Source organism: Agelaius phoeniceus, chromosome 7 (genome assembly GCF_051311805.1).
Source record: "Agelaius phoeniceus isolate bAgePho1 chromosome 7, bAgePho1.hap1, whole genome shotgun sequence".
Taxonomy (NCBI): Eukaryota; Metazoa; Chordata; class Aves; order Passeriformes; family Icteridae; genus Agelaius; species Agelaius phoeniceus.
The window spans coordinates 21,256,708-21,284,348 of record NC_135271.1 but is presented as its reverse complement, the minus strand read 5'-3'; the positions used below and the strand labels follow the sequence as shown (position 1 = coordinate 21,284,348).

Sequence of the window (27,641 nt, the reverse complement as noted above, 5' to 3'; positions counted from 1 at the left end):
TTATGCTTAGAGGTTCTGGCTCTGCATCTATGGTTAGTTCAGTGAAATAAGGATTCTTTCCTGTGTTTCTTTTTCTTTTCTAAGAAATGTATCAGAATTTAGACAAATCCATGGAACCTGCAGTATTCTAAGATATTTTATTTCCATGCAAATATAAAGAGATTAGTAATTTCAGGACTTAAATCACAGATATATAAATTTATATGTGTACATATATCTGTGGATATACATGCATTGAAATTTACCATTTCACAATTAAAAAGAGGTCAGGGACCTGCTTCTAAAGGACTAACCAAAGATTTTAACTGAAATAATTAGATTTGTAACCATCTTCTTTCATTGATGAAACAGACTTAAATAACCCTGCATAAAAGAGATACTGAATTACTGAAACTGCAGAATATTCTGAGTGTGGAATATCTTGTAGAATCAGAATTACAAGAATTACAGCAGTGTGCATGTGGCTGTGTGTGCTTTCTCCTACCTCGCTGTGCCTCAGTTTGAGATGCTCTGAAGTGCTTGGCATCAAACACAATGCTGTTTGCATGAGGTGCAGGAACTCTTACCATAAAGCGCCGTGAATTTTCCAGAGCATTGATATTATCCAGAGTTTGGCATAAGCACAGTCCCAACAGTCTGAGGAGCTCTGAGTGTAAAGTCTTGCCAGTACTCTGATGTGCACAGCTTCCCACAGTTCTCTGGAGCAAAAAAAAAAAAAAAAATCCACACACTCTACCAAATCTTTGGTGCCACTTAGTCCTCTTTATAGCCTTTTAAAAGGTCTGTCAGATCTAAGGCTTCAGTTCTGGTTTGGGTTTTCTAACTGGTGTTATAATCTGCATCTTGTGCCTATTTTGTTCTCTGGAGATCACAAGAGTTGATTGTAAAGTGCTTGGAGGGTACACATGTCAACTTTTCCACTTGTACACATGATACTGAACTGGCCTCTGAATTCAGGTGCTTTGATGCAGGAAAGGTCAAAAGCCAAATAAAACCAATTTAGATTTGACAGCTTCCAAGAATCGCTTTCTGAAATAGAAAGTAATTTATGTTTTTTCCCTCTTTGATTAAATCTTTCCCTGATGGCATGTATTTTGCTTTATCTTTTTAAGTGAAAATATTGTTCATGGCAGAAGAGGAGCCCTTAATTTTATTTAGGTTAAACACGCCTCTGGAAAAGGGCAGATCTGAAGAAGCAGGCTCTGGGGAAGAGAAGGTACTCACCTGTAACAGACAAAAACAGATTAGGCTCTTTAGTACATTATTACTTTCCCCTCACTGAAGGGCGATTGTGTAGGAAGAAATGTTTGAAGACACTACAGCTCTTCCAGACAGTGAAGATGAGGGTCATATTTCTGATGAAAATAGAAGAGTTGGGGCATCATTCTTGCACAATGCTTATAAGGTTGGAGAGTGTTTGAGCTAGCAGATATAACTCAGTGTGCTGAGTGTGAGTTTTTGGGGGCCTGGAGGGCTGGGCAGAGGGCAGGTTGACAAACAGGGCAGCAGCTCTTTGATTGGGCTGCTCTGTGCTCAGATAAAGCAGGAGAGCCCAGCAGCACTGGTCAAAACAGAACAATAGAACAGCAAACTCAAAACAAGCCCCAGGCAAGGGCTGACCTGGAGCTGAGGAGCCCGCATCACAAATCCCTCAGAAATTGTTTTAGTTTAATTTTATTAATATCAAGTTTCCAGCCTTTGAGGCTACAGGTGAAATGTGTGTGAAAAGCCTTGCTAATTCTGCAGACAAAAATCCCCATGCTGTGTAATTAACACTGTAGCATTTGCCAGCTAAACAGACCAGTTAAGGACACTGAGAAAAAATAACTTACAAGTCCTTGTCTACATCCTGGCACATGTCTAGAACTATTTGAAGGTTAGAAGGAAAACTCCCAAGAAATCTCATTAGGCTAATGCTGCTGCTTCTCAGCAAACCTATGGTCCTAATCCTGGCACTATTTTTCCCAGTCTGAGTTTTTGTAGAGTGGCAGACAAGACCTTCAGGGCAGCAGTGGACAAAGGAAATGGACTGGCAAACTTAACTGTGAGCAGGAAGCTCTGAAAAGAGAAAATTGAGGAAGTTTCTATTTGGAAGGTGGGAGAGAACTTTCAGCTCATTTGATAGGTCTTAGCTTCACCCTAAATACACACTGCACCTTTCTCACTAGAAGATCTTACAGCCCTGTGCTGCAGCTTCTCGTTAGATGGCAAAAAATCCACCCTCCCATGCAGTGGTGGTCTGATATGTGCCAGGATCTGTTCTCTCTGAAATGAGCAGCAGTGTCCATCCCTCTTGGGATGGTGCAGGGGAAGGATCCAGAGTGAGGAGAACACCAGTGGCACAGCCCTGTGCTTTGCTGCAGGAGGATGTAATCAAGCCCCTCACATGGAAAGTTCTGAGGAAGTGCTTTTGTGAACTGTGCTATTTTTTGGGAAGCATGTCCAAAAAGGGCAAGTGGTATCTGAGCAGCCTCTCTGCAGGTATCAGTATCCACATTTGCTGATAAATGTTTCATGAGAGGCAGTAGCATGCACTTTCATTTTCAGGGCATTTGCTCAGCTCCTTTAACATAACTGGCAATAATGTTCCACATCAAGTGATGTTGCTTTACTTAGGTGGAGCTGCTACATTCAAAATGAATTTGTAGGATCCCTGTTGTCAAGCAAACAGGATATTCTACTGCTGTAATACTAAAACTCAAGTGTGATCTGACTGTACAGAACAAGCAGTATGTCCTGTTGACTGTTTTGTCTTGGACTTGATGATAAAACACTGCAAAATGTTTCTTCAGGCCCAGGTGACTAATATGAGTTGAGAGACCATAAACTGCACACAGGAACAGACTTAAAAACTCAACTAGAACACAGATATTTGTTTGTACATTTTATGGATTCAGGGAATGTTTTCTTTCTGCTAGAAAGGGCTGGACTTGACAGCCTCTAACAGAAACACATCAAATAACCTCTCTAATTGCTCTAATTACTTCTGTGATCTTAAAAAAAAATAGACTGAAGGCAAGTAACTACACCATACCATGCATAGAAAATGTAACATTTGTTCAGGTTACTGCTGAAAATGTAATCAGAAGTAATTGTTTGAGCTGTGATAGGCAAAGTGATGTCTTCAGGTAAAGGAAATGCCTCTTACTATGGAGTTAATTTATGAATATACTGGATATAACTGTAGGTTACATGTATTAGCTTTGAGTTAACTTGTAGGGGCACCCTGCCATTACCCCTGAAAAGAGAGAATGGGAAGGGAAATGTTTCCTGTAAACCAACCATGGGGGTTTTGACAATGCAGTATTTCTTTCTAGCTTTAGTTAAAGTCAATACCATGCAAAAGCAGACCTGCTTTAGTGAGCCTTTTGCCTGGGATATTTGGTAGGTTAATGAGGAACAGGTTCAAACCTTTGGTCCATCTCAGAGAAAAGATTAATTTAGACCTCTGACCTGTCACTGAGTGGGCTTTTGCTGAACTGTTGTTACTTTGGGAAAAAGTTCCTCTGTCCACAAGCACAGTAAAACAAATGAAGGTTCTCCTGGTTCAGATTCCATTATTTGTTGCCAGTATGACATAATTTGCCATAATGATGGTATCGCTGTACTACAAATACAGATATCTATAGACAAAAGCATCAAAATAACTCCCACAGTGCCATTTTGGGCATAAAGTCACAAGCACATGTATACATTGTTAATGTTAATTTAGTGGTCTAGAAGGAAGTCAAATATCAGGACAGTAAATAATAATTCACAGTCCAGATTTCCATGCATTTTATTAGTGGAATATTACTACAAACCAGACATTTACTTCTAGAGCAAAAATATCTCTCTTGTGACTTCTTCCCTCACTCCCCCAACAGTTTTTATCACAGATACAGTGATTTCTGTTCATATGAGGAAGAAAACCATATGCTTTGGGAGCAGTGATCTTTTTGACCTCTTTGTGGGACTTCCTGAAGCAACATGGTCCAGGACAGTCACTCATGTGTAGTTCAGCATCAAGAAATCCTGTGTGCTGAGAAACACCAGCATCAATGCATGGTGCTGTGCAGCTTGCACCATGTTTATGTGCTAGGCTGGCGTGGAGGGAGAGAGGGAACAGTATTTTGGCACTATTTCATTATTTTTTAAAAACCTCTTCCTAATGCCAGAGCAAACTCAGGCATGGATATAAATATCACTTTAAGGAATGGGATGTTTGCAAGTAGAAACACATTTGGTCTTCACTAGGAATTTGAATGTCAGATGCCAGTGGATATGTGTAGTCCTGCTGAAGGAGTCTGATATTGAGATATTTTTAGCCCTTTTTTAGCCCACTAGTAATCAGGGACATAGAAGATGCTGGAAGATTTTCTGCTCGTACCACACTGAGACATTTTCTGTCTACTTATTGATTAGCTCAATTTATTTCACTTGTCTCCTGAGCATTGAATGTTTTCCAGAATCTAAAGAGTATTTTCAGAATATCTAAAATTTGTCAAAATATCAATGATATGATGGTATATCTTTTACCTAATGAAGCTTTAAATCACTTTTTCCTTAGCCTGAGATACCACCTAAAAACAGTATTCAGTTTCGCACAACAAAAACCTGATAAAAATTTGCAGCAAGTGGTTTTAGTGCTTGATTTTTTTGCAGCAGCAGAAAACTAGGTTTAGTGGACCAAGGAAAAAGACTATTTCAGAGTGATGAAAATAATTTTTCTGTTGAAGTCAAGTCTCTCATTTCCGTGGGAGGTTGCACCTGCTGCCTCCAAATACAAAACTGGGCCCAGGACCTCTGAAAATCTCTTAGTGCTCAGCAATTATTGAGATCAAACTCCAGGAAACAAGTTCATCTCTTGAAGTGCAAGTTCCATGTGTTCTTTCTCAAATGTACAATAGACCTGCTGGTGGTGTTTAGTCTGAAAGATCACCCTAAGGTGGAGCTCCCTCCAAATAATGCAGTTTTGATACCTTCATCAGTGATGGTTATCCTCAAAAAACAAAGAAAAGGTTACACCATCCCAAAGCTCCCAAATTGATCAGAAAGAACTCAACCCTCTTGGCAGCCTTCCTTGGTAGATTGCTGTTTTACAAGACTTGTAATGTATGTTTGAATGAAGTCAGGTTGTCCCTTTTGCCAAACTGAACTTGTAGACAGGATCTCCAGCTGGAGAGAAGTGACCTCTGGTGACAGGGCTGCAGGACAGGTGTGCTCTCATTGCCTGTGCTGAAGTGACTGAGCAAGAACAAAGGAGGATTTCTTTGAACACGATTATTATCTTGCATGGTGATGGCCATGCCAGCTTCTGCAGCTCGTTAAGAACAGGAAAAGGCAGGATTCACCAGATGCCTGCAGAGCCAGTCAGCAGATGGGATACTTTCTCCCTAGCCCACGTGTGTATTAGGGGAATTTTTCTTGGGTAAAAAATAGTCAAAAGCTGCCAATTATGCATGATTTGAACATGAACAGATATGTTCCTGCAGCAGCAGAAATTGGTTGTGGCACAAATATTCTTCTAAATATGCAAAAGTCTTTAACTTTAAAGTAAAGTGTTTAAAATAACAGGAAATATTGTGTTCGTCAGTCCATATTTCCTTTCAGAAACCAAAGGCAGCCAGAGCTTACCCACAAATGAATGAAAGGCACCTGAGTCTAAGACTTTTCAGTCCTGAAATGTGTGTCACTGGAAGTCATTTCTTCAAAGGTTTCTCTTTATAACAGAAAGGACCTCACAACTGCAGAGATTTCTTCTCCCTTTGGGAGTGGACAAAGTGATGTGAGGTGCTGTGAAATAACCTCCCCCTCGTTCCCATACAACAAAGAGGTTTTTGGAGTCTTTTATACAATCTGACACATCCCAGAGTCTAGGCTTGCTCTAATTCAAACCCTACCTGGTCCTTAATATGTAACCCTGGTCACAATTATTATTCTTTAACATTATCTTTCACTGGACTCGTGGCAGATCTGATTCTGCACCACTGTAAGCAGGACTAAACTTCCAGTCATGTCTTATTAAAAACAGACATATTGTTAGTTTATATAAAAGTGCATTTGTTTGTGAAGGATGAATACATTTTGTTTATTTGTATTTACTGTGCTCAGTTGCATAGCAGAAGATTTTTTTTCTTTTTAGCTGGTTATTTGTAGTCTAACTGTTTAACTTCACTATGAACTAATAACCATTTTGTTTTATTTAGGAAATAATTAGAGATTTCCTGGTTAGCTTTTGACAGACAAGTCTGATTCAGCTCTAGTTACCAGGCTGAGATAGGGCTAGCATTGAGAGTTCATTGGTATGCAATTTAAGCTGTGATTATTATGGTGTCAATAGTGATGAATCTTCCTGGATAAAATAAGTGTTGTATTACATAATACAAAGACAGGTGGATAACAGATTAGTACATCCACTCCCCTTTCCCTGGAGCCATGGAAGGAGATTCCAGGCTATTAATCAGAAAGGCCTTTGGCAGGGTGTGTGCTTGGAAACTGGGAGATGTATGGCAAATTGAAGCATTTCAAGACTGAATACAGATGTTTATTTCATATCTTGTCCCTGCACTAAATCCTTTTTCTATACACTTCAGCATTGCCAGGCAAATTATTTAAGGTTTATGAGATCCAGGATGGGTAAGTGCAGTACTGGTTGCTTGCCTTTGGCTCTGATTTTTATACAGAAATTTGAATTCAGCAATGGCACAGTCTGAGAGATGTGAAAGCACCACTGCACATTCAGATAACACAAAATAACCGTGTTCTGTCTTGATGTGTGTTAGATGTAATATGCAAAGGCTGGGGATGAATGGTTTAAAGATTTTATATTGTTTTATTTATTTTTTTAATCAAGGCTTAAAAATGGATTAAACCGTGTGAGAGCAAATTGGTGCTGAAGGAGAGCATGGGTCAATAATTAGAGCAGAGGCCTGGGATTCAGGAGGATTCTCTGCTTGCTCTTTGTTCCTCTTCCTTTGATTTGAATTAATCATGTGGGGCTGGACGTGGGATTTCTGAGAAACACTTAAGAAAGTTAGACTCCAGCTTGGATTTTGTCTTCTCTCTTCTATCTTTCTGTGGTGTTACCTTTTGTATGTAGACTATTTTAATACTTCCCTGCCTCAAAATAATACAAGTCTTTCAAATCCTGTATTTCTGTGGTGCACACAAGCCTTTGAGATCTTCAGCTTTGAATGACAATATCATTATAAAACAGTGTACCAAGATCTTAGAAAAATAATTAGGGCTGAAATATTTCATCACCTCTCTTCAATTTCATTTAATTTCTTCAAGTAAGGTTCCCTATTTGGTACCAATTTTTATTGACTCTGTCTTTTTCAGGGAAATTGTCATCATGTTTTACCATTTTAAGTATTTTAACCATGAACATTTATGTAACATAGAATATGTGATCTTATTTGTACATTGTATGTGTTATGGTGTTTATTCAGGGCATGTCTCTGGGCTTGTGGTTAGGTTTATCCCATTTCAAGTATTCAGGATGTTAGGGAGAAAAAAGAGATCATCTAAGGACTCAAGTTTGGTATGCCAGGGACTCAAGTTTGGCATCTTCTTAGTTATCCTCCTGCTAATTAAAGAAATTAAAGACTTGTAGAGAGTGAGTAACTCTTCCTGCTGTTTAAAACAAGCAATCTGCAGTGCATGGCAGTGACTCCTGATGATTAGGGATTCATCTGTGGTAGCAGACAGCTCACTTTATAACTACCTGCCTATGCCTCTTGCTTTTTAAACAGCCCTCCCACAGATCCACCTTTTAGCAGCTCTTGGAAAACACCACAAGAGCTGCTGCTCCTCTTATCTTACTCAGGGCTTTGTTACTCTTATCATACCCAGATGGTGTTTGTGATGGCAGTGGCATCCAAACCCATGGAACCACCCCAGTCTGCCATCCTGGGTGAAAGGCATTGTGCAGCAACTGAATACAGCTGCTCCACAAATTAAACACTTTTTTGTCCAGGAAGTTGAAAAAGGGGCATTAGAAAGTGTCTGGAAAATTTGAGTAATTTCTGTCCCTAATGAAAGCAGAAATAGAGGTAATGCTTCCAGCTATTTTATATTCTTTGTTTCCATTCGCTATCAGGACTGGCAAACAGAAGCAAGCAATAACTAAAAATTAGCAGATCAAAAGTCATTTCAGCTATTAGTCACTATAAAATATTTTCAGTTTAGTTTTGGGAAAACATCACCATCAGCTTCTACTTGATTTGGCTGCTCGATCTCCTCCTCATGGCTGAGCTGAGTTCTGTTTTCCAGGAGCTGGAGGAACAACTCAGTTCTGTATCTTCTGCAGCGTTGCCACAGCAGTCAAACACTATCAGCCAATTATTCTGGAATATTTGCTTTGACGTAAGTTCAGTACAATAAAGTAGTACAAGGTTAAAGACATCATAGGTGTAATGGACTTGTCAAACCCTATAAGGAATTTGTATAATTCTGTGCCTCACCCATCTCATGAGGATGTAAAAAGCTGCCAGTTCCACAGCAGGGACTGAGTGGGCTGGAGGCTGCTCTTATTAAAATTCTTTTTGTACCTTTAGCTGTTTTTTTGGGTTTTTTTCTATTTTGTCTGGCTTTGACCACTCAGTGAAGGCTAAATTGAAATGATGTCTCATATTTTGGCTTGGGCACCAAATTCTGATTCTGTTACATTCTGAGTTTTCAGAAACTGTACACTCAGAATTGGGATTAAATGTCAAAAGCTTCCACTTTTAGTTTAACAGAAATCCTGGGGTGTTTTATTATAGTAACAACACAGTGTTCTCCAGATCCTGTGGCTGAAGCAAAGCTGAGGGAAACCACTCACTCACATGAGTGATCCTTGCAGCTGTGTCTCAAGCCAAAGTCCTGCTGAGTCAAAAAGTCAATAGCATCACTTTCTTCACAGAATCTAGATAGACGAAGAATATCAGTCAAAACTGATGCTATTGGAAGTGGCTGAAATTGCCCCATGAAACAAAGGGACATGCAAGTCACTGGGGCAGGGAGGAGTTCAGTGGTATGCGTTGTTTTTTAATGAGGATTGAAATGAAGTTACATAACCAGCTACAAAGGCTGGTTCCCAAACCAGATAGGTATTGAAGTGGAGCAGATAGAGAGCAGCTGTAGGCATTTTCAGTGATCTAACTTTCAAAAAGCTGGAATTAAACATCAATTGCTACGGCAAGAAACACAGCGATGATCCACTACTGCTGGGAAAATTTCACTGCATCATCTTTCTGCCTGACATGATGGCTAGAGGGGGTTTTCAAGGTGAATGTGTGGGGCTCCCCTCCCCTACTATCAGTGATTCCAAGCTGGATCTGTAGCTGAATGCCTTTTCTCTTCTAGCTTTCATTTGAGGAAGAAAAAGGTGCTTTATTGTTGCAGGTTACATTTTTTAAAGTAAAACTATTAACATACCCTAGATGTCCACTTACATCTCACATGGCTGACATCCAGAGGTGCTTAAAAGACTTACACAGGCTTCAAAGCTGAAGATGCCCCTGATGTAGACATAAAGTCTACATTTCTCCATTTTGTTCTGTAAAGCAGCCCATTTAAATTAGAACAGATAGTCCTTAATGCAGTGGCACTATAGATGCTGGCAGCTGAAACAAGGAAGCTGCCCATGGCATGAGGTTAAGTTCCATTTTGCTGCCATTGAGTAATTCCTTCAGGCAGGCATAGACTGGAATGAGGCAAGTGCAGTGGCAGGGTCAAGCCAGGACCACACTGGGCAAAAGGAGCCCAAGTCTCAGGGGTGTCAGTCAAAGCCCTGTCCCCATTGCTTCATTTCGGGGAGTGCAATCAGATGTAAAAGAGCAAATTGTATCCCATGTTTCTGAGCTGTCAGTAATTGCAACTTGCTACCTCAGCAAGCTGAGAAGCACTTCTTTCCAAAAGTATTTTTTCCTGAGTTTTAGGTTATTTGGTGATCTCCACAAACAGAGCAATGCTTTTCTCTGCCTGATTCCCAAGATGCCAACTGTGCTTAGAGCTGTTTCTTGTAATATTGGAGGAGGGAAAAGGTAAATCAATGTAACTACTGAATTTTGATACAGGATTCAGTTATTACTTATTTGCAGCAGTAACCACTGCTAAAGGGCATTCTTTCATTTGGGCACCTGTTTTTATTCAGAGCTATGAAGTCTGGAATCAGAGTCCAGTCATCTTTGGTAATGCTTTCTGAGCCATGCTGGAAGTCATCCTCATGCTCAGAATGTCACCAAGCTGTGTCCTGCCCTATTGCAGCTGCTGCTGGAAGCCCCTCCCTGTTGGATCTGCCTGTGTGGTGATTGCCTAACACGACTATGTCTGAGTGCTTTGTTTTGTTTTTTTTTTTTTTAGTTTTTACTAGCTCCTGTCTCGAGGATCAATGCCATCCAGATTGCTGAGACAGTATGGGAAGGGGAGGGGAGCAGTAACAATCCCAGCAGGCTGTAAGCTCTGTGGGGTGATGATGTGTGGTTAAAGGCAGTCATCTCTTTGCCGGATCACAGATCTCTTGCTGCTATTCAGCTGAAACCAAGCCATGGGAACCACAGTCTGAGGCACCCTGTGAGACATTTTTATGTGCATCAGCCTAGAAGTTTTCCCTTGGATGTTAAGGCTTTAGCAGTTTCTCTTACAGCCAGAAGGAATTTTGACTTTTATTATACAAATTGCCATGGATTCTTTGTACCAATGAATAGTTGCATGTGCATTTCCAGAAGACTGTTGCAATTGCATTGTAAATGCAAATGTCTCCCTGATATATCCTGTACATTTTCAAAAGTGGAGAGACAAAAATACAGCCCCGGAGGATTCTGTCCTCTTTCTCGCTTACGGATGTACATTTTTCTTTGGGTATGTTAAAGAAAGTCTCTAACCCTTCCAGCTGGCTTTGGCTCATTGCTTTCTTGCTGCCTGTCTTACTGTAAATGTTCTTCTGCTCACTTCTTCCTGGCACACACACTTTCTCTTAGGCTGAGTTTTAATTCTTAATCATATGTCTTGTACCTTAATTATAGTAGGGGAAATCGTGTCTCCAGATCGACACACAGAAGGAACCTTCCATACACCAGTGATCTTTTCTTACATGTTTGGCTCAGCTGTCCCCACAGCATCCCAAAATCTCAGCTCCATGCTGATACACATCCATGTCTGCATTGGGAAGGCAGTGACAAAACTGGCAGGTAGTGAGCAAAGAGGAGACAGAAAGCTTGTGAAGAAGAGAGCAAAGCCTGCCTGTTTTATTCTCTTGCAGAGTCTTCATTTTGACAAAATAAGAACAGGTTCTAGTTAATTACCATATATGCCTGTGCATTTGTGCACATATAAATATACGTGCACACATAAATGCATATGTACCTTCATATATATTAATAAGTGTGTGCCTGTATCTGTGTGTGAATGTCTGAGAGCCCTTCCATAGAGGTTACATTGTATTTCTTCCCATCCATACTTTTCTAAACTCTCATATTCCCCCTGAAAAACTGCAGATAATAGCTAAGGGGACCTGTAGTTAGAAACAGCTCCTGTAGAGAAATAGCTGCATTATATAACATGGTGTAATATAAAGCTCTGTAAAACAGTGGTCTGTGAGCTTTGTGTTGAAGCTGGTGCAAGAAGGCTCTAGTTTGACATCTAGAAATCTTGAATCAGCCTATTTTGGGGGGGGTGAGAGGTGAATCTCTGCCTGCTTTCCTTCTGGGCTGTTTCTTTTTTAATTCCATCTATGCTTATGTTTTAAGCAGCTCTGCCTGTCAATGCTTTAAATCAATACCATTACAGCTCTATTTGAAGGTAAACTATTTCAAGAGGCTGTTCTACCCTGCAATTAGATCATGTGCTAAGTGAGTGAAACTTTCAGAGGTATTGAAGGCTTCTGGGTTTGTGTTTTTCTTTTCCATTTCACCAGATGACATGCACTGATAATGGCCTTAACATGATGGGAAATTAATTGAGAGAGCATTTCTACACCGCCATAATTTTATCATCCATCCTATTGCTGCTATTAGCAGGAATCCATAACCCCGTGGGTGCTTTGAGACAATCTCTTCCAGCAGAACCCAAGGTGTAGAGGTTACAGGGTTTAGCTCCTTCCATCAGCTGGGTGTCAAGTCGCTGTCGGAAAGAAATTACTGCTGTATTTTCATTTTTTTTTTTTTTATTATTTTAGCTTCCAGCCCTGTGCTGTGGGGCAGGAGATGGTTTGTAGTGAGGCACTGGGGAGAGCAGAGTGCTGGTGGCCCCTGAAGGCCTCTCTCAGCGAGGCACTTAGTGAATCACCGTGCATTATCGCGGGTGCGCACAGCCGCACTTCTCATCTCATGTCTGCTACAAAGTGGCAGCAGGGAACCCGACCTTCTGGCTCATTGTGGTGGAGCAGGATGGTGGCAGGACACTCATGTTCCATTGGATTTGTTTATTAAATTGTGCTTGCTGAATTTCCCCGTGCTGACTACTACAAAGCAAGTTTTCTTAAATCCCCAGCAGCCAACCAGCCTTCCTGAGTTCGTAACACTGACAATGTAAAATAATTCAATCTTCTTCAAAGCCTGTTGTTTCTTCTTTCGCATTCTTAAACAACTTTAATAAGTCTTTAGCTGACTTATAAAGCATACTACAACTCAGAAGAATGGGTTTGGAAGTGGTTGATGTAGAGCTTTTCTGCTTATCTTGTGACTTTCACAGGTATTTTGCTTATTATCTGAATAAAGTGCCTCTTTTCCCATTCTCCTCCTCCACGCTAGGCCAGTAAATTGGGGTAAAATAGTTCTGTTCTCTTTTCCTCTGCCACCTGTAGCAATACCTCTATGAAGCAGATTATAGCTGTGACTGTGGCATGCTCCTCAGCAGCCATGCATGCTGGAACCTAAATTTATACTCACTGAAACACTATATTAAAATAATGTGTGCTTAGACAAAAGATAAACTGTTGTGAAAATTCCCTATGTTTCACTTGAACCTTACTGCTTCTAAGTACATCCTGAAGAGCCTCAGACGTGGGATTCTCTTTCCTTTTTCTGTTACTTCTAGCCTTGCTCTACTTTGCCATTAACTGGGAAAAGGAAGAGAGGTGAGTTAATTGCAAAAAATAAGATTTTTATTATCTGAAATGCACCTCTTTCATTTTTAATTATTATTGTTATTCCCCTTAAAAATCATTCCTGACCCTTCAATCCTAATAGGCATTTTTGATGCATCAGGTGGGATTATTGCTGATCCCTGGCTGCACAGATCTCATGATAATTAAGTAGTAATCACACTTAATTTTTCCTGTGCAGCCAGTTGATGTGACTGAGTGCACGGAGGATGCAAATTACTTGTGGGAAAGTGAGATTCTACCAGGTCTTGCCTTCAAGGTGGAATCACAGCTTAAATACAACCCTAAAATGACACTTCCTCCTCACTTGTTCCTTCTGTGTGACGTTTTCTCTTTAGAAAATTGTTCCCTCTGTTCAGATTCCCTGTGGGATTCCTATTGAGTGCTGCTGTAGCAGCAGAAGTCAGTGTGAGGGGAATTCAGGAGCCCAAAATGAGCAGAGCTTGCTTTGCTCCCTCACTGTGTAGAAGGAGAGCTCAGGGTGCTCTGTTTCCAAGCACCTGGGTTAAAATAGTGTCCTTTAAAGTCTCTCCCCAAGCAACCCCACCACGAGGCTGTGCTGTGGCTACATGTACAGCAGGGTAGTCCCGTGCCAGAGTCATTACTGAAGGTGGCCAAAATTCAAACTACAATTACAGGGCTGGCACAAATGTCACTGAAGAACTGAGAGCCTAGCACGACCTAAAAACATAATCCTCTGGACCACATTTTGCAGTAATACTTCTATCAAAGGGAAAATACTCTTGAAAAATGTTGGAGTGCATCTTCTACAAGCAAAACCGCATCAAAGAGAACCAGGGATGAATCATCCTTACTGTTATTTTCTCTATAATGTTACCAGATCTTCTGGGACTTTGATGATTTTTTTAAAATGAGACTTTAGGAAATTTTTTCTTATGTCACCTCTGCCATAGGCTAAATGTGGCACATGAGAAGAGCAACATCTTCTTTACTAAAACACAAAAAAACTCCCAAGCAAACACCATCTTGCCTTTTGTAAGCACTGGAAATTAATGCTTGCAGGAGCAGAGGGAAGAGGGAACTTTCCTGTGGTTTGCTTACAGAAATGTAGTGTGACCATTATAAAGGTTTAGTTCAGAGAGCTCCTGGCCCGTTGTGCCTGCCAAAGGAGCTGCAATTACTCAAACTTCTGCTTTTCAGAGGGGCAAGGACTTCAGAGCTGTTACTGAGTTCAGGTCTTTTCACCTCCTGAGTAAAGTTACCTGGTAAAACATTTGTGAGATGCACAGGGGACTGAAACTTTCCAGGACATGAACCTTGGCAAGACGTCAGGGTGGTGGTGCTCTCTTCATTACTTCAGCAGTACCTTTCCACCAAGGTATCTTTGACAGGAAGGAGAACTTGTGTTTTGTTTTAGGCACTAAAAAAATGCCTAAATTCTCACATTCTTTCTTTGCATCATATTTATTAGATTTTTAATTTGTTACTTTGGAAATTGTTTGTTGCTCTGTCAACTGTTTGTTGCAAGATTTCCCTTAGGGGGAAACAGAGATTCATATCCATGATCACATATCACAGTATGAATAAGGCTTGCCACACTCCAGTTGACAAGTAGGAAATATTAGTCAATAATGCTGGAATATAATTGGCTTTATCTTCTCATGTTGTCATTAGATACAGCTTCCTTCTTAGGGGGCCTGACCTGAGAAATAAGGACATATTTCAAATTCCAACAGGATTAACTCACTGCATTAAGGAGCTTCAATAGAGTTCAAATGCTGCTATTAACTTAAAACTTTTTTTTTTCTCCCAGAATAATCAGTGGATTCAGTTGTGATGGTTATTTTTGTTGCTGTTTGTCTTAGGACATTTAAATGTTTACAATTTTGATTGGTATAGCTGTTTACAAATAATATCCCTCAAGTTTTATGCCAAACAACATCTGAACTGCAAGAGTCAGTTACTGTAGCTCTTAAAATAATTTTTAAAAAAAGTAAAATAAAAAATAAATGCTCTTTTAGTCCTCCTTTCATAGCAGAAGCTATTATTGCCTTTGTTGTTGCTGCATTAAACATATGTTTGAATATGATCTTCTAACTTTCATTGCTGTTGGGTTAGGAACACAAAGAGCATGCCCCTGTCCTGATTAGCTACTCTTGTACAGCAGCACACAAAAAAAAAGCAGCAATGGTAATTTCTCAGCTCATTAGGTACATATTCATCTTAATAGAGCATCAAAGTTAAAAACTGTAATGCCTTCCTCTCATTTAATACTCCAGAGAACATTCACAGTAACCACATGAAAGCAAAAAGGATTTGAACATTGGAGCTGCAAAAGTAGGTGTCTTCGTTCCCTCCAGGCAGATAGAGAAGAGAGAGAGAACTGCTTTTTATCCTTATCCCTGCCTGACTTGCCTTGCTGTGCTAGCCACTGGTCACTGGGGCTCTGTGAATAACAGCTTTGACCTCTGCTGCTTTTTCTGGGAGGTCAAATTTTAAATCCACAGTCTGCAAATGTTTGGCATCAGCTGAAGAGCACAGTGCACTGAAATAACTTTCAGAGGTTTTACTTTACTTTTTTTTTTTATGATTATGTGGTTCCTGATAGAGAGACCCTTCATCATAATTAAAAACTTGCTGTGCCTTGAAAAAATTCAGGCAAAAAGCCCCCACCCTTAAAATGTTACCTTTACATAAAGTAGTTGTGCCAGCTTAAGCTCCAAGCCTTAAAAAGGCACCGTTTCCTGTGGTTTAGGAAATAACAGCGCTCAATTCACACTATTTACTGAAACAACAGCATTTCCAGAAACTACTTCTAAAAGTGTTTCAGAGCTGGTGCCCAGCAGGAGCTGCTGGGGCGCGTTTCCAGATGAGCGCTGAGCCGCGCGTCAATGCCGCGCTTCCCGGCGTGTGTGTGCCGGGGGACGCTCTCCTGGCTCCCCGCCCGGGGTGCACCAGCATGTGCAACTACATTTGCTCCTGGCTGTAAAAGGGTTCTGCAGCATTGCTGCCTTGACAGGCTGCTGTTCTACCTCTGACAGAGGCACAGAAGGGAGTGTAATTTCTATTCCATGAGCCGTTCTGTAGGATGCAGGGTATTGAAATGTTTCAGCACGGAGCCCCTGTCTCCCAAATCCCAAATTCTCAAGAGATTTTGTTAGCCTCTCCCAGCCACAAAACGATGGGCTAGGTAAAAATAACTGCTGGTAGCATGAGTGTTCATTCAGGATGGCAAACAAGTTTTTCTTCCAGATTGGAGAAGTTCTCATTTTTTTTTCAGTTCTACCACCCACATTAAGAAAGAAGCAGCTTTTCTCCTTCCTCCAATACCTCTAAAAGGAAACATTCAATATAGGCTATATTTCATTTGTGTATTTTGTTGAAAAGGTAATTTTATACATATAATTCCTACAATGTGTTTATGATAATTTTTTAATGTAGCAGAATTAAAAATAGAGAAATTGATTGCATAATTCAGGTTGTTTTTTTTTTTTAATATTGGTAGAATAGAAGATTGAATGAAATCAACAGACTTTGGAGAAGATGTTTTGAGATAGATGAAAAACTAGCAGTGACAAGAAATACTGGGAAGCTCCTTAAGAAATAGAATGAAAGAAAACGGTGAATCCATCCCTTTAAAAGGCATGAATTAACTGGACAAAGCAGAAGAAGCAGGCAGAAAGTGTAAGTTCCTCATCTGATTAAACTGATTAAGGCTCTCTGATTTCAGTGAAGTTGTGTGGGTTTATGTCAGCTGGGAGGATTTATCCTTAAAGGGAGCCAGAGATGAGTGATAATCTTAAAGAGCATCCCTTAGACAATATGAATGAGAAGGTAAAGCAGGCTCTGTATCCATGCCTGTGGATAGGAAATGCCACTTTGGGGGTGGTGAGAAGTGAGAAATGAGCTGATGAAAGGGAAGGAGGCTCTCTTTGAGAGTGGGTATGAGGAACTCTCTGCTCCTATACAGAGTTTGGACCTGAGTGGAATAAATCCTGTTTTTGTAGTCTTGCTGTCTTAATTTTCTCACCAGTATTTGGCTATGGAGGCCTTTGAATGATGAATATTTTGAGAACCAGGCTCTTGGCTCTAAGTCACTGAAGGAAAGGAAGGACTGCTGTGTTCAGATGGTGGAGCTCCATTCTGTGAACAACAGCAGCAGCAGCACACGTACAATCATGTAGCACATGTCCAGTGTTTTTCTTTCCATTTGGCAGCTCAGTTTAGTGTTGATTTTAAATTTTTTCTATATTGCTCGTGCATTAAATATTTTATTAGGAAAACTGCAAAATAACCTATTGATTGTTCCATCAATGTGTGTTAGAGAAATCCAGTGATGTGGCAGCTACATTCTGGCTTTGTTCATCATGGACATTACTTGTGCAATAATTCCCTTGTTATATATAACAAATACTGCAAATACTGCAACATTTAAAGCTTCTGTGCTGGCTCTCAGACAAAAAAGATTGGTCTGTGTCAAAACAGTTGGCATTTGAGCAGCATTTGGATTGATCACTGCGATCAGGATGCTTTAACTTTCATGAAGCAGTTTTTCAAGATGCACTGGAATACATTCTGCTGGATTCACCCCTGGTGGGGGTTTCCGGGGGGCACTTCAGCTAGCCATGTAATGGAAGAGGTAAACACACCTACATATTGGTTTGTTTTGGCCCCAAAATGATAAAAATTTAAACTAGTGGTAACACAAGTTGTTCTGCTTGAGTCATTAGTGCTGTACAGATTTTAACACTAATAAGGAATTAATCTGTATACTTGATGAATTTTCGAGTCTGATTAAAAGACTTTAGCTTCAGGTTCATGTACCTCCTGCTTGTAATAGCTTGGTTTCTGGCAGTGGATGTGTGTGGGTTTGAGACATGGGGAAGGCCAACAGCACAGTGGTGAGAAAATCTACCCAGATATGGGACATTTGCAGGCTTGGGCCTTTCTTTTAAGATTCTTTTGAGGAATACAGAAATTGAAAGACTCATTTCCTATCTGAAACCTAAGCACAGGTTCCTCTATGAAACATAATTGGGGAGATGAGATGTTCTAGTCCTCCTTTATAATAAATAGGGGATATTTCATAATTCACACTGCAAAATACATATTCTCCTGAAAAAGGGAGTCTATAAACAAGCAGCCACCTGCTCTATGTGACCTTGTAGAGGCTCTGTTCTTTCCCATCTGCTACCCTGTCTGGGTACTTGGTACAGCCTTTTCCTTCCTTTCTCTGTGCATTTTTTTTTTTTTTAATTGAGCTATGATTTAGCAAGAATAACATTTAAATTTTCTCCAGCAGTGTCTTTGGACATACACAGCACACTGATGTCCCTGCCCCATAACTTACAAACTCTCTGCAAGGTTGCACTACTTCTTCCTGAATGGCTGAACAAGAGGTTAAATGGAGAAAGGCCCTTCAGAGGAGATAAAAATCTATCTCTGGACATGTTATAATGAATCTGATGGTGAATCTCCCATGTTTTTTCAATGAAAGGAGACCACAGTTTGGGTGAGCTGGTATAATGACTGATGTCTGTCTGCATCTCTACCAGTATAAACGTACTCCCTTCTAAGTGAAATGCTTATTATTTTCACAAATCAGTGCATTTTTGTGTTTCATTAATGTTTCTCAAGTATTCTAAAGACAACGTGATGATAAGCCACTGACAAAAAAAAACAGAACTGCACAAATTAAAGTAGGCTGATTTGTAGTGGAGAGAAGGAGAAGCAGAAAACCATTCGTACCCTTCAGCTGAGAAAGCAGTAAAATCCTGACAGGAAAAATGCCCATGCTGGTAGCGCAGGAGACCTGCTAGCTGAGCCCCCAGCACCAGAGGCTTGGCAGGCCAGGCTGCAGTGCTAAGTACATGTCATTCCTGCTAGAAGGTGTCATTTTTGTGGCTAGTGTTCCTTTTTGTGGAGGCTGTTTTTGGCCAGTGTTTGTGCTCGGTGGCAGAAATCATCCAAGCAAGAACGCGACAACCGACAGTGACTGCTGCTTCCAGGGGAGCCCTGCTCTCATGAGGTCTTTATATTTTAGCAGAAACAAAGCTAAAGGGCACAGATAATCCTGTCAGGATGGCAATAGAAAAACAGGGAACAGGACAGAGCCCTCAGAAAAAGGCCTATTATTTTTCAATAGGCATTTGTGGTAAGATATTAAAGTCAGTAAATTCGTGAGGTGGGGAACTTCCATCCATGTGAGTGAGACAATAGACTTCTAGCTCTGGGGGGTTTTGGGGATGCATGGTCCTTTGGTTTTGGTGGTTTTTGGGTTTTTTTTTTTCTTGTTATTTTATGCATTTGTTGGGGTTTTTTCATGAGTTTGGGGTTTTTGTTGTTGTGGGGGTTTTTATTCCCAAGAAGTCAAAAGGTGTAAGAAAACGTAGCTCATTTTAATTGCTGGCTACAGAGTTTAAATGTGACTTCTGCTTCCACTTGGTTGTTTGACTAAGCAGTTCTGAATCCCTAAGGGTAAATGGTCCTTGCTCCAAGGACCCTTCTCTGAAGCAACATAAATCAATTATTTCTATATTTCTGGAAATTACTGTACACATTATCAGATGCCCAAAGGACTTCAGATTCGTATTTGATTCACATAAACTGGAAAGGTTCTGTAAGCATTTGCAGAATTTTCTTTTCTATTTTTATGTTGCTACAGTACAAATCATAAGGGTCTTCAGTTTGCCTTTTTGCCATGAGAAAAAAAAGTGGGTTTTGAGACTGTATTTAATCTGAGTCAGCACTAATTGTGTTGTCTGAATCAATACAGTCTGGAGAGATTATTGTGAGAAAGGGAAGGACACTGCGTTTAATGAAACAGGAGCTGCTCCCCTGGCTTTGTAAATCTGGCTAAGATGCCATTATGGAGAAGCAAATATTTAGGCTTGGAGTGTGAATACTTACAAGCTGCTGCCTGCAAAAGACAGTGGGATCAGCCTCTGTTCTGAGAGATTTATCTGATTTTCTTATCTCCTTCACAAAGCAAAGTTTATCGGATACAGAGCAGCATGGAACTGGGGAGGGATGAGTGAGCAGACTGCAGCTTGGTAAGCCCAAGATGATGTCCTCTCTGCCTTCCTTTTCTCTTTAGGCCTGACTTGTTAAAACCTTTGTGAATTAAGACAATAGAGAACCTGCTTTTGTGGCTTATGAAAATAAGGAAGCTGTGAAAGAGAAGGTCTGATGGCCAGCTGGAAAATGCTTGTCACCTGCAATTTTTGTGGAAGGGGAAGAGGTGACACAGAAGGGGAATGATTGGGGGTTGGAACTAGCTGATATTTCAGGTCCCTTCCAACCCAGGCCTTTCTGTGGTTCTATAAATTGTGTATCAGCAAGAAATCTTCCTTCTTTCTAGTAAAAAATGTTTCTGCTCCATGGGCTGTAGGAATAGATATATCCCAGCTGACTCCTAAAGCACTTCTCCAACTGAATATTTTCCTGTCATTATCTTCTTTATATAATAACTATATGCTCCTTAATTCAATTTACAATTAAAAAGTGAAAACACTTCTTTTTTGAAAAACACTTCACCTAGTTTTGTTAAGGCCTTGTTCTTTGTTTAGCTTTAATTTCATCATACTTCTTTTCTAATTAAAATCCAGTTTATTTCCACTAAGTTGTTTGAAACACAAGATCACTTTTCTTATTCACTAGACTAAATTGTATCTCAAAAACAGAGTACCCTGACATTTTTGCCTAATAGGATTTATTATACTTTTTTTTATAATCATTGTCACTAGGAATTGTGTACCATTATTTTAACAAATTTTCCAGTCAGAAAGACTGAAAAGCTTATGGTTCTTACCAGTCAGGAGTGGATCCTACTCTGAGCCACTATCTTTACTTAGACACAGAAAATCCTTCATACTGCTTTCTTTTATTTCAGTTACAAACAATTTATTGGGCAACTTGGTTAAACACATTACAGCCACTGTACTGGTCTCTTACCTGGTGTGTGATGCCCAGCCACCCTCTCCATGCAGCCATGCACAGCACATCTGTGCTTTGGCTTTGCTTAAAACAAAAAAAATTCACATTTTGGTCATTTTCTTTCTCCCGATGAAACTTTGAATGCAGCCTGCATGTGTATTACAGATTTATGAGCTCACTGTTCCCCAGAGTTTCCACAGCTGAAATGAGAGTCTAGGCACCCTATTACTGTCTAAAAAGACACTTATTTGTGCAGGTCAAATTGATTTGAAGTGTCCAGTTCTCATTTCCAAGGTTTTATTTCTGAAGGGATAGTTCAGGTTATTTTTGTGTGCTGTGTTAGTTTCACATGGATTCTCTGTTGAATAGAAAACTTTGGGGGTGTTGCTGGAAACCTGCTCAGCTCTGGGAACAGCAGATAGGAAGTCAACAGAGAATCCTCATCTCCTTTTCCCAGCAAGGGTTGCTGCTTACAAACAGAAGCCTGTGTGTAATTAGATGGTGAAACCTTTCTGAAAACCTTGTTGCAAGCGGGGTTTTGTCATAGGACCTCAGCAGGTGTTGTTAGTGATTAGTATCTTTATATATAATCCTTAACAATTTCCATATACTGTTGTAGAAGCTGTGTGTTGGAGGCTGGTGAATAATCCATGTTATTGAGGATACATCTGCACTGCAATTACACAGTTCTCTCCAACACTGCAAACATTGGAGCTGGAGACACACGTGGAGCCTGGCTCCACTTTGACAGTGAACAGTGCAGCATTAGCCTGCTAATTGTCATGCTTGAGACAGGTTTCCAAAGCATTCAATGTGCAGCTGACTTCCTCCTTTTGAGGATCTAATACTGTGTCTTTGTAAATTATAGCTTTAGAACAACGACGATGGGTTTGAGATTCTCACTTCTGCCAAGGAACCACTTTAGAAAAGTTGCTTGGATGCAAAAAAAGTCAGAATTTCTGAACTCTAAATAACCAAGGAGAAGGCTTATTAAAGTTGTTCTTGCTTTAGCTCTCCATATCTTGACATAACCCTAAGGATTTAAAGTGTGAAATCTATCAATAAGAGATGTTTCAAAGTCATGCTCTTACTGCCTTGATTTTTGGCTGAAAGCAAGAAGTGACCCAATTAAACTTTGAACTGTTTTAATTAAGTGGGCGGATATGAGAGTGGTGACCACAATTCTTTTGGTTCTTGAAACACATCCACCAGAATGCTGATAACAAAAAAAAGGAGAAGCCTTAGAGATGAGCAACATGGGAAAAAAAACCAAAAACAAACAAACAAAAAAAACCAAACAAACAAACAAAAAAAACCAAAAAAAACCCAAACCAACCAAAAAAAAAAAAAAAAACCAAATAAACCCAAACTGGAAGAACAGCAGGAAAAAAGATAAAGTTTTAAAAAGTCAAATATATATCACCTAGAGAGTGAGAATTTTGGTTCAAATTCAACAAAGCACTTAAACATTTACTTAAGTGCTGCTCTGAATAAGAATGCTTTCCTGAGTAGGAAAGGAAAGGAGCTGGCAGCAGTCTATGTACCTACCATCCTGTCCCTGATGTGGGGAGATCATCACTCTGGGAGATATAAATATTAAAAAGATACATTTCATCAGAGCAGAATATAGTTTTTGCTATTTCAAATGAAATATTTCTTGGGACTTTCTAAGCTAACAAAATATGATAGTAGCAAACATTTCCTTGGGAATGATTCCTACCTGGCAGGGAAATCAAATCATTGACCCCAGAGATTTCTTGTGTTGTTTGCTCCATTGGCACACTTAAAAAATAGAATTGGGAAAGCCAACTGGCATTTGCAGTGTTAACTTCCCATTAATGATCTTTGGAGGCTGCTGGGTGAAAACCCTCCCTCTTCCCTTCCACTTTCCTATTACCCTTAATATATTATTATCCAATTTAGCTTCTCTGCCAAGGGAATCTTTTGCTCTCTGATCTCTGCAGTAAGAGGAATGAAAAAGCACAAGTAAGCTGACTAAGTCTAAAGGAGCAAACTACACCAGGTTCATGCATAATGTAGCCATCACATCTTCTGTTCTTTTAATATTACTGAGTTCATATGATAGTCAGTGCTCACACTCAGAAGAGATAGAGACATATCTATTCCTTACTTATGGATATTATTTCTACCTTAATGATTTCTCTTTCCATCAACAGATAAAAATTTGGGAGACAGAGAATTCTTCTTCTCTTGAGCCCTTTTGATTATAAAACATTTTTTTGTAATTACCCATAAATTATGAGTGTTTAGTTTTCTTAGAAAATATATTTTAACATAGCTCTCACATACTGTATTATAATACCCTGTAATACTTCAGCTTCCAGATGCAAATGTAAGCTAAGTAGCATTCTAGATTAACAATTAAAAAAGACAACTGAAAATAAATTTAATTACAAAGCCAATCCACTTCAATGGCATAAAAAATTGATCTTATGTAACTTTAAAATGTATGTCTACTGCCCTAAGTCCCAAGGCAGTGGAGTACTGGTAAGTATGAAGTAGGCTTATTTCAGCCATGAGGGAACGGCTCATACAAACTTCCTAGAGCACTTACTGATATAAATAATATGAAATGTTTGCTGAGATACCATTCTAAGTGTTTCCTTCAGATACATGCATTATAAACAATTAATAGTGGAGAATCTGCAAGAAGATTCACTCTGCTGCTTTAAAATGGAAGAGGCTATCAAGGAAGTGTGCAGCCTTTTACATACATTTATGTGGGTGTGTGCTTAAATATATGTGTATAAAATACACACATAAAAAAACCCAAAAAATGCAGCTGAGAGCAATAAAGGGTAAAAATGCTTCCATTCCTTACTCTTGTTATAGTCCATGTTCAGAAGAACACAGCTACTCTTAGTTTGCCATTGCCAAGTTGCATGTACCAGACTGGGATTTTGTTTTAATCAGCATCATTTAAAAGGAAACAAATCACCATGTACGAGCTATTTCAGTTTGATGAGAAACCCAGGATGACAGAAGGGGAAGGAAGTGTTACAAAAGAATTTACTTCTGAGTGACAATTAAGTTTAGTTGCTCAGATTAGCAAAAAGCATCCTAGTCATCATCTGATGCACTGCAGAGCAAGAAGACTGAAAACATTAAACAGCAATTTGCTTTTATGGAAAAATCAGCTGGAAGTGGCTGCAGCCTTGTTTTTCAATATCCAAATGGAATTGTACAGATAATAAGACGGTGTGCAAAGACTGGAAAAAATATGGAGGCTTCTTCTTCAGGCACTGGTGGGTTGGTGTGAGGGAGGAAGAATCTACCAAATGAAATTTTAAAAAGATGATACTTAATGCATAACTCTTGGCCAGTAACTCTTTGTTCAGAAAAGTGTGAATTAGTGCTTTTTCTTCCATCCAGCTTTGCTAGAAATCCCTAATTTGATGTATTGAAATTGACACAGAAATTATAAGGAAGCTTAGGATGGGGCGAAATCCTCCCACATGGTACAATATGCTCCAGGCTCAGCAGCGACTCTCTCGGGAGCCAGAAAAAAGTCTTCAGAGCGCTTGTCTGTGTGAGAGGATTTGTTCCAAAGGGGATTCTTTGCTTTTGTACCAAGCTGGCATTGGGAAATGTAGCAGCCAGCTTCCCCACAGTGCCAGATAGCGCTTGGCAGCCTGTGGAGACACGAGTGGGAGCTGTGCAGTGCAGCTGCGCTGCCAGCGAGGAGCCACAGATGCTTCTTTCCACGTCCTGGGGATTGTCACTCTGAAAACTCCCTGAGAGATCGATCACAGGCACTTGGTCTTTGAAGGCTTTTGAGAACAGGTCAGACAAATGTGCCACAGATGGCCCTTTGGAGATGGGATGGGATTAGATGACCTCTCAAATTTTTTTTCACCCTGTTGTCTGCAGCTCTGCAATCTATCTTTTGAGGAATCGCTGGTGCCAATTTCAGATCCTAAATAGCCTAGGATGAATGAATCTTCTTGATGAAATGCTATTCCTCAGTCCTGCTCCATATCTCCCAGCTTTTTTTATGAACACGGTGTATTACCAGCTTGGCAGGCAAAGCACAGGGACCAGAGAGAGCAGCTGGTGAAGACAGCTCTGGTGTGGGTGCAACTGCTTTAGGGGAGGAGATACAGGGCAGGAGAGTGGATTTGGGCTGAAACACTACAAAGTGAGGGGATTAGCTGTTCCCTGCTCACTAACTGCAGTGCACTTTCTGAGCACACAAAGAGGATTGGGAGATGGATGAAAGGTGGACACAATTTGGGAGACTCTTTTCTCATATCCACTCAGCACAACAGTTATCTTGATCAGAGGAAAATGATCAATCACCTGTGATATCACACAATCCCATTATAATGACAGCTAATACAGCAATTTTATGAACTTTTTCTATCGTCTCTCTTGGCAGATCACAAAATGTTCTCAAAGGAAAAGCCTTTCCTTTGCTGCCAGGGAGGGTTTAGGCCTGGGATGGGCATAAATGCAGGTGCACATTTGGACCACATTGCTCATGCACTGCCTCTCCCCAGCTGGCAGGGCAATCCAGGGTCCCAGCAGGGCCCAGGTGCAGGGATAAGAGCTGGATAAGCTGGCCACATGTACTTGGTGGGAGCGCTGGTAAGTGAAGAGGGACAGAATTGAGCTCTGCAACCACATTCCCAAAGAAAGGTGACATGTAGTCATCTAGGCTGAGAGTCCAGCAAGGAGTGGAGGCACCAATCAGAAGCAGCAAAAAACCATCCAAGAAGTTGAGGTTTGACTATGATGTAGCCAAACTTAGTCTGAGAAATGGGGCATCTGTGAGAGGAGTGAAAGCTGCTCGGAGATTTGCCAGTTATGCGGCTGTGACAAGCTGCTTGTTGTGAATTCAGATGCCTTTGTAGCCAGCATCTGGCTCACACTGAGCATGTATTTTCAAGCATTTGAAAAACAGAAATAATTTCCTGTTGTGTCAATAATGCTTTCTGAATATTACTCAATTCTAAATTGGGTGAGGTAGAGTTCTTTATCAGCTGTCCTGAGGCATCAACTAGGCACTCAACCCATCTCACTGAATAATCTCATTAGTGTTTTCTTTTCCTTCTGGTTCCCTAGCATGTCCCAAAAGTTAGGATGAACACCCACCTTATGCATCTGAATCAGATACCAAAATCATGTGTCTTATTTCTCACTGCAGCAAACAGAAAGAGAGCACCCATTCCAGCAGAACTCAGAAGAGGGACCTGGATGTGGCAGGCTCCCCAGGATGACTCCCCCATCCCCTGTTGAAATCACTGATTGGCAGGTAGAGTGAATTATGGATAGGGTTTAGGGATAGCTGTGGCACTCTGATTGGTAAACTGCTGCTAGGATGGAAGATGGTTTAAAGAAGCAGCAGTCTGAGAACTTGCCTAGAGAAGAGCAGGAGAATGCAAACAGCTCAAGTAAAGTTAATGGGCATAAATAAAAGCCTTTAAAGTACAGTGTGCATGCCTTTGTTTGGGGCAAAGTACTCTTAGGTTAATGTAGTTTGAAGGCTGCCTTACTCCCAGATGAGAAGCCTGTACATGGTGGTTTAACAGGCTTCAATATATGCTCATTAACTTTACACTCTTAGCTGGCTCTTCATAAATTTCTGATGTATTGACTCTTTTGGGAGTTCTCTTGGGTTTATTTTAGCTCTTTGTTGTAGTTTTACCAGAAAACAACAATCTCTGTGATTTCTCAGGGAAAAAAGTAACCCTCAAACCCTTTCCAAAAAAAACCAAACAACAAACCCAAAACCCCAACCAGCTCACAATAGAAACATATTTTAAAAGGCAGAAAACTTAGCAGTGGTAACAGAGACAGTTGTTCACTGGGGACACAATGTACCTGTCACAGGAATTGCTGAATGCACCAAAAGCGTGAGGCAGGGTCAGTTCTTAGAATGTGATTTGTATGAAAATGTGTTGTGTAGTTTAAAGGTCCAGTTTTGACAATCTTTATTATTACTTTATGGGCTTTCAAATAAAACGTTGTACTAAGTATTGTGCTAGTAATATTTATGAAATGTTATTATAGAACGTGATAAAAGTTTATAGGAAAGTCATTACTCTAACCATAAAGCACCATCTCATCCCAAATACCACCAATGGGGAGGAAGTGGGCCTGCATCAGATGAGTCAAGTGACTTCAGGGGGCTGGTGACAGCAGGGGCATAGCCGTGCAGGGCACCTGAGCACATGGGTCAGGGAAATAAACCCCTGCCTTTCATCGGGACCCATCAGGAAGCTCCTTCCCCTTGCCGTGTCCCCGAGGCTTGCAGAACAGCGCTGCCGGAGCTGCAGAGAGATGGGGATGCAGCGCCTGCCCTGCAGCCGGTCGGTAATTATTAACTGCTAATGGCGAGAAAAACCATTATGGTACACAATAGGCTTTCCTTTCACACCACTAATTGTGTGATGAACTTACTTTGGCAGTAAATTGTCACATCTGCTGGGGAGAGAGATTACACTTAGGGAAATACAATAAATACAGTTGCGGCTTCTTTATCCCTGCATGATTGAGGCATTAGAAAAAAAAAGAAAAAGAAAAAAAGGAAAGACAACTTGGCAGATAGAACGTATTATTTGCTAGACAAGGCTTTTGGGGGAGGTAATAATTTTATAAGGGAATTGATATAGTAGGAAAACAGGTGAGCTTTCACAAGACCTTCTCAATTTGT

The 27,641-nt window shown here is 40.3% G+C and overlaps 1 long non-coding RNA gene across 1 annotated transcript in view; it reads left to right on the top strand.

Moving 5' to 3' along the window:
• LOC143694495 (uncharacterized) overlaps nt 1-16,697 on the top strand; it is a 157,529-nt gene extending 140,832 nt beyond the window's left edge. The window contains exon 3 of the long non-coding RNA XR_013182997.1: nt 16,536-16,697. This is a non-coding gene — a long non-coding RNA (uncharacterized LOC143694495). The remainder of the gene's footprint in view (nt 1-16,535) is intronic.
• The last annotated feature ends 10,944 nt before the right edge of the window (nt 16,698-27,641 follow it).